The sequence below is a fragment of the Ciconia boyciana genome, chromosome 8 (genome assembly GCF_034638445.1).
Source record: "Ciconia boyciana chromosome 8, ASM3463844v1, whole genome shotgun sequence".
Lineage (NCBI taxonomy): Eukaryota > Metazoa > Chordata > Aves > Ciconiiformes > Ciconiidae > Ciconia > Ciconia boyciana.
Genome location: NC_132941.1, coordinates 10,241,033 through 10,253,063, shown reverse-complemented (window position 1 = coordinate 10,253,063; position 12,031 = coordinate 10,241,033). Strand labels below are relative to the sequence as shown.

Genomic DNA, 12,031 nt, shown 5'->3' with positions numbered 1-12,031 from the left:
ACCCAAACCCCTCACAAACTGTTTAGTGAGCTCAGGAGTTTTCCACTTAGTAGCGATGACAAAGCACTAGACTACTGCAAAACCCATGACAGAGAAGCTGAGCAATAACAGACACCAGCCAAATAGATCACTGGGGTGGAAGGTCATCCTTGAACAGTATTTCCATTTTTCCCCTCTTGGTAAATTGCTCTGGGAACAATCCTCTTTTCTAGCATAATGTAATCGAGAACTAGAAAGTAACCACCACTTACACAGAGCTGCAATTCCTGGCCTGACTGGCCGTGTTGGGAATTTTAACTGATGTCTCCACCCAAACATCATGTGGAACCAATGTAATGGCTAACACAATTCAGAGCTTAAAATGGAGTGATGTTGCAGTTCCAGCTGTTTTTGTAAGTCAGTACATGAGATTTTTGGAAGCATTAGAGGAGAAACAGAAACAGAGGTGAGGAATGGCTCCTAGTCTGATGATGTACACTAAGGACTATGTGAGTGACAACGCAAAAAGCAAGACAAAAGTAAAGCATCACTAGACAGTATTACACAGCACCATGCTCAGGACCAAGACAGCAACAAGAAAGCGATGACTGGTGGGAGATACTTCATGGGAAAGAGGTGCATTATTTTTTATCTCTGTTTTTAGAAAAGGCACATATGTAGACATATGGAAAGGTAAAGATATGTAACAGCCTAGGGGTAGACAATAAAGCTTTCATTCTGATGAAGAAGAAAGGTTCACTGTAAGTAGACTTGGCCCAAGTACCCTTAACAGGTACTGTGACTCACAGTGCTCTACAAATCCCTTAATTATCAGAGAGCTGCATCTCCCTATGTATCAGCTTAATCCAAGCTCACTCTGGAAGGGCCTTTTTCTTTCCTGAGAACTGATCTATACTTTTTGACCAAGCAAGTTTCCACATTCTTCCCTAGTCCTAACATGCAGAGACCCAAAATCACTGGCAAGGCATGATGACACCAAGCATTTACCTTATTACCAAATACATTTCCATGTAGGTCCCTGCTTGTATGCAGAAGTTCTCAGCTAGCTGCTAATTCTGATGCAGATTTTTAGCAATTTAATAAGTACTTAGTAAGTATTTAGTAGTAATTTGGTAGATCTGCTGTCTATCTAGGGCCCCTGTGTAATGGTTAACTGCCTTTCCAGCAGACTGTCTCCCCAACAGTACTTAGTATTCTTTGAAGGCAAGAAATATACTATTTTGTAGAGAAGCATGTGGGGAAGAAAGGTCAAGTCTTAGGAAGAAGTCCCCTTTGTGTGCGTGTGTTTATACCTGTATACCTCATACCTGCATCCACCACACCTGATCCTTATCTCTCTGAAAGAATCCCTATGGCTACACCATTTATTGACATCAAGGCGAAGTTCATTGTTTTTGGAGTTCATCCATCAAGACTAAGAGTACAGGTAGGATGCTACAGACAAAGAATTTATCCAGTGAAGAGAATCATGATATAAACTCTGTCCCCGCTGAAAACAGGAGCTGATTTGCTACCAACATCAATGGGCCATATTTGCAGAGCACTTGCTGTGTATTTAGGAAATACAAAAAAAAAAAAAGCAATGGAAGTATTTGAGAAGAACTAAAGAGAGGTGAGATCACCATAAAAAGCTTCTGGGGCTTTCACCCACAAAAACAAATTTAAAAGGCTGCTTATAAAAAACAAAAACCTGTGATTCTTTGAAAAATCCCAGATACCCCAATCTCAGGTAACACAGTTCTTAACTAGCATTACAACAACCCTCCTCACAACATGCTAAACCTGTACATCCCGGTTTCATATCTGCAGGTAGGACTCACTCTGCAAACTAGATCTAACTAGGATCATTTTTGCTAAGCATATTCTAAAAGGTTTTAATTCCCAAATAACCTGGTCTGGAAGAGATAATTCTGTACTCTCTAGAATGGTGATAAAATTAAACAGTTTGAAAAGAATATGCTTCAGGCTTGCAGGAGTCCTCAAACACACCACTACAAGTGCAACAGCCTTTAAAATTACTAGACTGAACTTATCATCAATCTGACTTATGCAAAGCGCTAGCTTTTCCCCTTAGAAATAAATTTAATATCATTTCACTCTATCATTAACCAGGATTACGTAGTTCTGAGGAAGAATTTATATACAGTCGATATGACTGAAGCACATAAACAAGCTGAGGGCTTTTCTAAAATAAAACTGTAGGATGTCAATGCAAATCAACAGTAAAAAGGTACTTTAGAGTGCAATAAGCAGTGGAATAACTTAGTTACACAGCATCTAATGAGCAAAAGGGATATTGATTGTTTTGCAGTCCATTTCTGAAAACCAAAACAGAGGCTTTCACTTTGTTTTCTCCCCACTGATAAAAAAAACCTGCTATTTTTTGGCATAAAAATACATTTAAACTGTTATTTTTAAATAGACTATGAACAGAAGCAAAACATAAGAAGGCTTTCACGCATCATGTAGGTTATCGATCTTTTTGGCAGCTGAAATTCTTTAAATACTCTCACTAATTTCAAATTAATATTCTTGAGGAAGAGGGGCTGGTTGAGAGAGAGTTATTGAAAGAGACTTGTCCATCTTACAGAATTTTCCTATAGACTTGCTCTGAACATTCTTTATGCTTTACTCTCTTGACAGGAGTGATTTTCCCTGGACATCAGTGATTCACGTGAACTCCAGATCACTTCAGTGAAACACAGTCTTACAAGGAAGGACATTCAACATCTCACAGATCACAGCCTTAAAAAGGATCCAAAACCAGTCAGCAACTGCATCTTCTGTAAGTGAAATCAGTCCATCTTATAAAATCATCTCATAGGGGAGGAAATGTCCAACAGTAATATTAAATGAATGTAACAACAAAACCAGGCAAAACTATGGCTAAAACAATACCTTGGGGAAAAGCTTTGAAAAAGTACTTTCACTTTTTTAAAATCATGTTTCTATCAGATAGATTTACTAGTTTTTAAAGGTCTGTTTTACTCGAGCTTCTGAGCACCACTGTACATTTGCAAAGCATATTTATCATCCAGGGAAAGTCTTCTACAGCCCACCGTTATTTTCAAAGGAAAAGGGAAAAATACATCAAAGGCTTCAAAGACGTGAGTGAATTATTTCAACCCCTTACAAGTGCAGCATGCACTCTCTCTTCTGTAATGACACAGTACAGAAAACAAGATGTAATTAATGCAATTCCTTTGCCAAATGAGTGGGATCTATAAAGAATTGGCACATAATTCTGATTTGAGCTTTCTTGTTTAAACAAAACCAAACTTAATACAGAACGTTATAATGTACTAGCAGGGTCCTTCAAGAGATTTCCCCCCACAATACAAGTGACTGCAAAGTGCTGGGCCTGCAATCAAAAGGATACTCAGTGTCCAAAACAGCAATATTGATGCAGCCAGGCATTTGTGTGTACTATGGTACAATCATGTAAGTGAACCAAAGAAGAACATTTGGCCTTTTGTTATTTTATGTACCATTACAGAAAAGCATGCCTTCTCCTCTGTTCTACCCCAATGAACAGATGTGGTTTTAATCATACACAAACCAAAATGCTCACAAGTTTCAGACTATGACTTTGAAATTTAGGAGTAAAATTATTTTTCAAAGAAAGTGATTTTCATATAATTATCTTGAAACTGTCCATAAAAGGCAGATAGGCAGGGAATTGGATAAATAAACCAAGTAGGGTTTTGTTTTTTGTTTGTCTTCCAGTTGGAGAGAAAATTAAGGTAATTTTGATAAACAAAAAACCTGGGGCAAGACAAGAAATTTTAAAAGAAGCCTCAGGGTCCGACATAGAAAAGTTATAGGAGATTCATCAATAAATAGATTTTACAGAGCAGTATAAATCCAGATGCTGCCTCTCTGTTACTGAACTCAAAGTTGCAGATTAACTCGATACACGATGCTAGCAGAACAGTATAGTTAATTAAAAGAGCTACAGAAAATGCCGCACAAAGCCCAAATGCTACTCTGTTGGGAAACTGGCACCCAGGGCTGCTACAACTTTAAGCTAGCTACTAACCTACATCTCATGGTATCCAGCTCACCTGCCACCCCCCCAACTAAAAAACACCTCATAAATACCTAAAGTCAGATTACCCTTTCTTCTGAATAGCATTACAGCTCTTTGACAAACTGTGTGTGAAACACAGTTCCAGGGAATATGGATTACAGGCAACTCTTCAAGACCTGTTTTGAAAGGATGTATGTGGTATTGCGGTAGTTGGAATTTGCATACAGAGAGAACAGGTATGTTTCTAATGCAATCTGGACCTCAATTAGCATGAGCTATCTTTAAGTATATGGCCTGTATGAGGATAACATGCACAGAGTACAAAGGGACCTCTGTTCCACATCTGGGTGTTGTACCAGGAGCAGAGGGTGGAGGGAGGGAGGTGAAATCTCTGATTCTGATGTGAAGGTAAGATGCACGATGCTGGCATCTGGCAACCATAAGAGACAAATGAGTTGGGCCTCTGGCTGCTTGCCAGCCAGGGCGTATGCAAGGATAACAAGAGCATTTAACCCATACGGAAAGGTCAGGATGGTAGGAACAGAATTATGGCCCATGTTCATACTTCAACTGCAAATTTCCTAGCTTTATAGAGTTCCAGTAAAACTCTACCACAACATCCTATAATTAATTTTAAAACCACATGCAATCAAATTTCATCACAAATGACCAGGTCCACAAAACGTCTAGACATACAGCTCCACTGAAAATCAATGGGAGTTAAGCTCCTAAATACTCTCACATTCTGACCAAATATTTAATTTTTTTTCCTTAAAACTATAAATTGCACCCTCACTTTGAAACAAACCTCTCTTGCTCACAGCTTTATTCAGTCCTATATTTCACTGTAACTCTTCATGAGTATTACAACCCACAGTGCCCTAGCCAGCAGTGCATATCTGAAGTTTCAAAGATAGTACTTGTGTCTCTGGAGCTTGTACCACTCACTTCAACAACTGCTCTTCAGCCTGTTCAGATGCTACCAGCTCCATTTGTAAGCTGTTGGGACAAACTCCTCTAATATGACAGTCACAAGAGAAGACAAGATTACAGATTCTGAATGAGTTCATGCCTGAAGTCAGTATTAAGGAAATTTCATGCAGATAGTTTTGTTCACAGATTTTCTCGCAATGCCTAGGACCAATCTGAGTTTCTAAAAAGTGAGTTTTTAATTATGAGCAGCGAAACAATAGCTCACTTCAACATGAAAAAGAATACACCCACTATTTTTCCATGCTCTGTAATTTAAAAATAGGTCGACCCATTAGCTTTAAAGCTTTCAAAAATATTAAAACTGAAATATAGGGCTCAATTTCCTTTTTGTTTTTTAAGCCAGACCCAGAGATTGAAAAGTTTCAGACTAATGGCTACTTTAAGATGATAAAAGGGGATAAAGTTTTTGAACTATGAATCTAACATTGCCAGAACAGATTGATTCCATAGTAAATTTTTAAACAGAAAGTAAATTTTTAAACATCGACTAAATTCAAAGCATTTAAGTAAGACCAGAGCATTAACTGCAAGCCAATTCAGAAGTGCTACAGGGCCTATAATTTGTCACACTGCACATACAGATCTACCTGACTTTTCTCACTTTTTTCCATGGTGTGCATGTTCAGAATGCAAACAGGGGCCAAAGTACGCCTGAACAGCATGCCTACCCATTCAAGAGACTTCCTATATTTCATGTGAACCAGACAGAATCAATACATACTGAAAAAATTGACTACGAAATGGCATTTCTTTTGCTCTGTACTTTAAAAACATAACCCTGGAGGCCAAAATTACTGTCTTGACCATTTGGCAGTTGATGACAACAGAATTATGATTAGTAGGACATTGACTCCCAGTGTTTCCCAAGCACCTTCTGCATGAACTGGAGGACCACCTTGTATGCATCAAGTATGAAACAGAAGGTCCCTCAGTTCGTCAACGCCACAGTGCCCAACAGGCACTGCTCTTTTGAGAAGCATTCCTAGACTCAGCAGTTTGCCTGAATTTCAACCAAATGAGGCCTCACAATTGCTAAAATCCAGACAAAGGCCAACCAGACCTGGCCTGGCTGTGCTGCTGATGCTCTGTGCACTAATGCAGACCCTGTGAACTCAACTAACTGAATGGGCCGAGGAGTGAAGTAGACCAAAGGTCAGGGGAATAAAAGCAGCTTCAAACCACCCCATTATGAGTCCACCCTGGCATCTGTATGGGCTCCTGGTGCCAATGGTATGATTTGTAAACAACCTCAAGGCTCCATGCTGGCAATGGAGAATCTGTTGTCAAATCTCTCCTCCTCACTGGCTCACCTAAATGTTCAGAGCAGGGAGGCAAGAGACACAAGAGCTACTGCAGAGACGCTCGGTCATCCGAAGGCTGCTTAAACTAATTCAGGGATACAAGAGGCTCGCAGCAGCCTAGCATACCACTGAACCACACCCTTCAAGTTATTTCCAGCAATCCTAACAGCCACTGCAGTCTAAGACCGTCTTGGGGTTTCCATCCGAAGTCCAGATCCTGTAAGAAACGCTACTGCAGGATTCAGGGCCATGTTCTATACTTTTCAGGATTCTCTATCCTTAGACTAAAGTTCAGGTTCCTGCTGCCCAAACAAACCTGGAAAAAAACTGTTGGTTTAAAATCTTGGTAGGTAAGTCAAACCCCACCAAAACCCAACTACTCTGAGGTATCTCATACTTACAGTCACTTCACCTCAAACTAATTTGATTTTAAAACTGAAGTTAAGCAACTTGTTAGTAATCACTTTTCAAGTATTTATTTATTTTGTTGGGGGAGGAAAGGAGGGAGGAGAGAAAAATCAAGCTATTTAGCTTTCCAAGTATTTAACATAAAACCCAGAAGAGCTCCATCTGGCAACCAGCAGGATTTCTAAATAATCTAAATAGTATCTACATAAGAACCAGGCTGTCTATGGAGTAAGACAACTTCAACTTTTACAGCCACAAGAAGCCTTTATTAACATAAAAGGAAATTATAAAAAATTAAGTTAGAACAGGAACAAGAGTCTGGCAACCTGACAAAAGACCCCAGGAATCTCTGCATTAATCTTGAAATGCTGCTTTTGACTCTGTCGGAATATAGCATCATACACTGTGTGGCTGTAAAAAAACAAAACAAAAAACCCCTTAGGTTCAAAGGACTCTAGTACAATATAACCAGTTCTAGGAAAAGATTCAGATTAATGAAAATCAATATATAATTCCTCGCTTTGCAACACAAACCGACCCCTAACATTTTAACATAGTTTGTGGAAAGTATTAATATTTAATTACACAGATTTCATTGAGTCATGGATGAGGCCCTTCATGCCCATAGATGTCAGTCTTCATTAAGAAAATGGTTCAGAATACTGCTGCTAATTATATTAATTAAATATACCTTTGAACTACTCTTATAAAAATTTTGATTATTCATAATTCCCAAGTAAATAAACACCTCTCAGAGTACACAGTATTTAATTTTCCAAATTATTCATATGAAGGATCTGGCCTTGCACTTCACACCTAGCCTGTATATTTTTTGGCCCGTTTGTGAATGATCCAAACCTGGTGGTGGTTTGGTGTCCTGTGTGAAATATTTTAATGGTCTTGATGCCCCTGTCAAGTTGCCTCTGGGATTTTCTGTCAGTTTCTTGGCAAAAAGTCCAAGAGTGAAACCAGTGGGCCCAAAAAAAACCATGTTACGGTAATCCTGTGAGGATAGGGCAGCCTTGAAGCTCTGCATTTTTGCTATCCCTGGGCCACAGGAAGAGAATTTCTATCTTTATCATTGCCCATCTGGCACCTTTCACAGGCAGGAAGAACAAAGAAGTAAAATGTACTGGTCCCTACCATCTGCTTCTGCTTGTAAAGTCTAGAAAGAGCCTGATAGGGAAGAAAGAAAAAAAAAATAAAAACCAACCCCTTCTTTTCCCACCAAACTGTTCTGACAGGTACACATTTTTGCCTATACTTCTTACATATCTTAGGGCAACCCTAGAGGTCCTTGGTTCCCTACAGCAATACAACTGCTCGACACAGAGCATCCCAAACACTCCTAGCCCCACATCTTCATTCACAAGCGTCTAACGGCCCAGAAAGAAAGGTTGCGTTGTTTGAGATTTGCTTTATTGGATCAGCCTCTGTTTTATCTAGAACAGGAAAATTCCTGTGGGTTTAATAGGAGGTATTACCCTACAGATTTTCTCTGGTTCCACCTCCTTTCCCATCAGCCACATCCCCTCTTGCTGCAAGGCTGCATACACCATGTGTTGGCTCGACCCCTTCTGTCTCTGACAGAAGTTTGGCCAAAAAGAGCAGATTTTCTGCTACTTTGATCATTTCCTGTGGTAAAAAGTGAAGGGAATTATCTAACCCATGGTCTTTTTTTTTCTTAGTTTTGAAAAATAACATGGATTTACATTTGCAAATTCCCTTAAACAGTGTACTCGCTTTTCAGTAGCATTTTGCTGCTAGTTTACTGGTTGTCTTACAGAACTTTTTTTTTTTTTTTTAGAATCAGAAAACACATTGTTCCGATCTCAAATTCCGAGACTCAGCTGCTGTATTAAATCAATAATGAACTTCACTATGACGAAGCAGCAACCAGAAGGTATTATCAAATTCACAGACAATACAAAAGTGACAACTTCTTCCCTGTTAAAAAATTCTTACATTTAAAAAATAAGCTTAATTCTCTTTTGGTGGGGATAGTGTTATTTTTGGCTACAGATGTGCACTGCATAATGTGTTTAGAAATAAACAAACCCTTTTATTAAATGCATTATTAGAGTAGATCTATGACATGTGATATAAGCACCCTGAAATATTGTTTTCTGTTGTCAAAATCACCAAGGTTCCAGATCAGAAATCACATCTCATGCTTGTCTAAGCCTCTGTTGAAATAGTGACACTACCTGTTGACCTAAATGGTGTAAGCATTTGGGCAACAAGGGCCTAAAGTATGACGCCAAGTGATAATCAGTGACCTCGATGTGGCCTGCAATTGCACCCTGAAAACTAGTCCATTATGTATTTTTTCTGTCCCAGAAAGTACAAAATGAACGAACAACATGAATATACCTACTGAAATAACGTCTTACATCAGAATTAATACTCCATAGGAATACGTTCCAAATAAAATTATCACAATATACATTAAGCCTTTATAAATGTGGCACTACAGCATTTAAAATATATGTATGTTCACGCTTAGTAGTAGAACCATACTCTTTCAGCTCAGAATATGCCACAATGTGCATATGTATATATAGTTTTTCCTGTTAATCATTTACTCAGAGTGCATAAAAAGTTGTACTTGTTTGCATCAAAAGCCTTTTTTTTTTGAACTTTGCTGTGCTAATTATATGAATAGCACAGATTTTGACAGATACTCTCTTGAGCTGAGGCCAGGGAGCGCATGGTTCCCTCTGTGTGAGTTCTACTCTGGAAAGAAATGATTGAACATTTTGAAGTGTTAAAATTACTGTTATTTTAAAATGTTACAGTAAGTTACTTTGGTGAATTTACCATTTGTGTATATATTTTTTTTAATCAGCCTGGTAACTAAAATCATGGCCTGGCTCCATTTCACATTTTATTTTATAAAACCCACACACCTGAAAAGCAAAAGGAGATCTAGAGCAGTTTGGTTTCCTTCAGTGTTAAAAAAGGAAAAAGAAGATACATACTTATTTGCATATGTATGCATGTACTTCACTTCAAAATATAATCAGAAAGGGAGGAAGAATCTGCAGTATCCTTGTTGAAACAAAAATTGCACTAAACCGCTTAAAACAAAATCTTACCACAACAAAAATCGGCACTGTCATCATTAATAATACATTGCCTTTCATATGCAGAGGTAATAAAGAGGCTGCACTGTGATCCATATAACCTCAATAATGTATAAATGAATCAGAAAGAATCTAATTAGTTCAGCAGCACCAAAAATTAAGTAGAAACATCAAAAGAGCCAGTGGGACGCTACTTTTTTTTTTTGTCAGACATGCTGCAGAGCTGCCCTCCAGAACCCTCTGGTTTATATCTGGAAGGAGGCCTCGCAAATGTAGGTCACGGTAACTTAAAAGAACCGGAGCTAAAGGACGCCGCCCTAGTACCTGTACCCTCCCCGAGCAGCACTGCCCTGCAGCCTCCTCAGCACCATCTCCGCACGTCCCACACGAAGTTCTGCACCATCTAGGATCTAGGCAAAGGAAGGGCGGAGCCAGTTCCTCACCTCCTGTCTGCAGCCACAGAAGATAGTACATCCTGAAAGCATTACGTTTGCTACAATCCCTTTTTCCTCCTTCCCTTCAGTGCAACTGCAGTGATTGGGACGGTGTCTTGGCTTCCACGGAGACATGCTACAAGGGAGGGAGATACAAAGGATAGTTGAGCAGACAACCACAAACACTACAGAGGCACAGGACCTCCCTGTAGATGGCCTTGGCCTCCTACAAATCCCTCCAGAGTCCTACAGCTGTTCCTGCCATCCAGATGGGAAAACGTGTGCATGCACATGCGAGAGGGCCTCTGAGGAAATACCTGTGAAGGCACCTAAGTCAAAGTTAGAAGAGTGTCTGTATGTACTTATTTATTTGTGAAAAAACAGTGAGGGAACTTTTATACCACATAGATGCGGACATCCATGCCTCTGCAGCATATACTGTTAGGGTTATATTGCATCTGAGATAACATAGTGAGAAAATGATACCCCAAAGGAATGTAGCTTGGACCGATTTTTCACAAAGAGAAGTCCTAATCATACAATTCACTGAAAAGTTTCATTTAAAAATAAACAAAACCTAATACTGGGGTCCACTGTACTTAAGTCAAGGAATTTGTTTTTTCTAACCCTGAAGATACAGATACATAAGCTTAGCTTGTATCTCCTTTGACAGGATGTATTTGTTCACTACCCAGTAATGTTTCACTCCCCTTTGAAATTAAGTAAAAGCATCACGTGCAAGAGAAATAATAATGCTATAAAAGGAAGACTTTTCACTACTCCAGGACTGTTCCATATCCAAACCCAAAAGGTTTACTTCTTCAAAGGAATAAATAGGACAATACTTGCACAGTAAAGGTTTAAACCATGGTAACAACATTTTTAAGGTACATTCTCCAATGGCTTTCAACATGGTTCAGTTTGCAGACCTATTAAAAAAAAATCCAGTTATGCAATGGAGCTGGGCCGACAAACAAAGCCTCCTTGCCAGAAGACCTGCTCTTCTATGTACCTTTTGTGGAACATATAGAAGGCAACAGACCCCACAGGTCCACAAAGACCAGGCTGAAAAAAAATCATCATTGCCATTACGGGAACTACTGCAGTCTACCCTAAGGTCCACTCACAGTTCCCAAGGAATTCAACTGGCGGTGGACTGGGCCTCACAAGTTAGCAAACTTTTCCCGTTATCTGCAACATCAAACTAGAACTACTTTGACAGAAATCTGTACTGAGGAGCTCCAACACAAACCTCCGAGGATTCAAAGGGCCTGCTCCGGCAAACCTTCACACTCCTAAGCAGACACACGGAACAAGCAGGGCTCTCCAGCAGGGTAAAGTTTTTCAAGAAATCCTTAATAAATTAATATGGAAACTCACAAATTTAACACAGATGGCCCACAACATCTGCAAGAGTTAAAATACACAAACTTCTGAAAGATAACACAGAATGCTGATAAAGACAAACAAAGCCAGCCTATGTCCTGCTGCAGCAGCCGCCAGCACTCTGCAGCTAGAGCAATCCCAATGCATGCAGCACTGTCCAGCTTTCCATAAATACAACTACGGAGTATCTCTCTCAGAGGCGTCCTGAGGAGGAGGGGTGGTATTGCGGGAGGGACAGTATTTATGAAAATAAAAGAACCGAATTGCAGCCTGTATGCCGCTGTCTAGAACTACAGTTACATTTGTACCACCCATTCCCTGGGGAAAATGACATACAATGCAAACAGGCCTAGTTGTTCAATTATTCAAGTATTAAGAGATTCACAGAAAGAC

At 39.4% G+C, this 12,031-nt stretch overlaps 1 long non-coding RNA gene across 4 annotated transcripts in view; it reads left to right on the top strand.

The window, feature by feature from the left end:
* LOC140656155 (uncharacterized) overlaps positions 1 to 10,585 on the top strand; it is a 48,165-nt gene extending 37,580 nt beyond the window's left edge. For 3 of the 4 annotated variants that reach the window (XR_012043995.1, XR_012043993.1, XR_012043994.1), the window contains 2 exons: positions 2,644 to 2,785; positions 8,540 to 9,001. This is a non-coding gene — a long non-coding RNA (uncharacterized lncRNA). Of the gene's footprint in view, positions 1 to 2,643; positions 2,786 to 8,539; positions 9,002 to 10,028 lie in introns of those variants that run through there. The other variant, XR_012043996.1, reaches the window with a different exon arrangement.
* Positions 10,586 to 12,031: the final 1,446 nt, after the last annotated feature.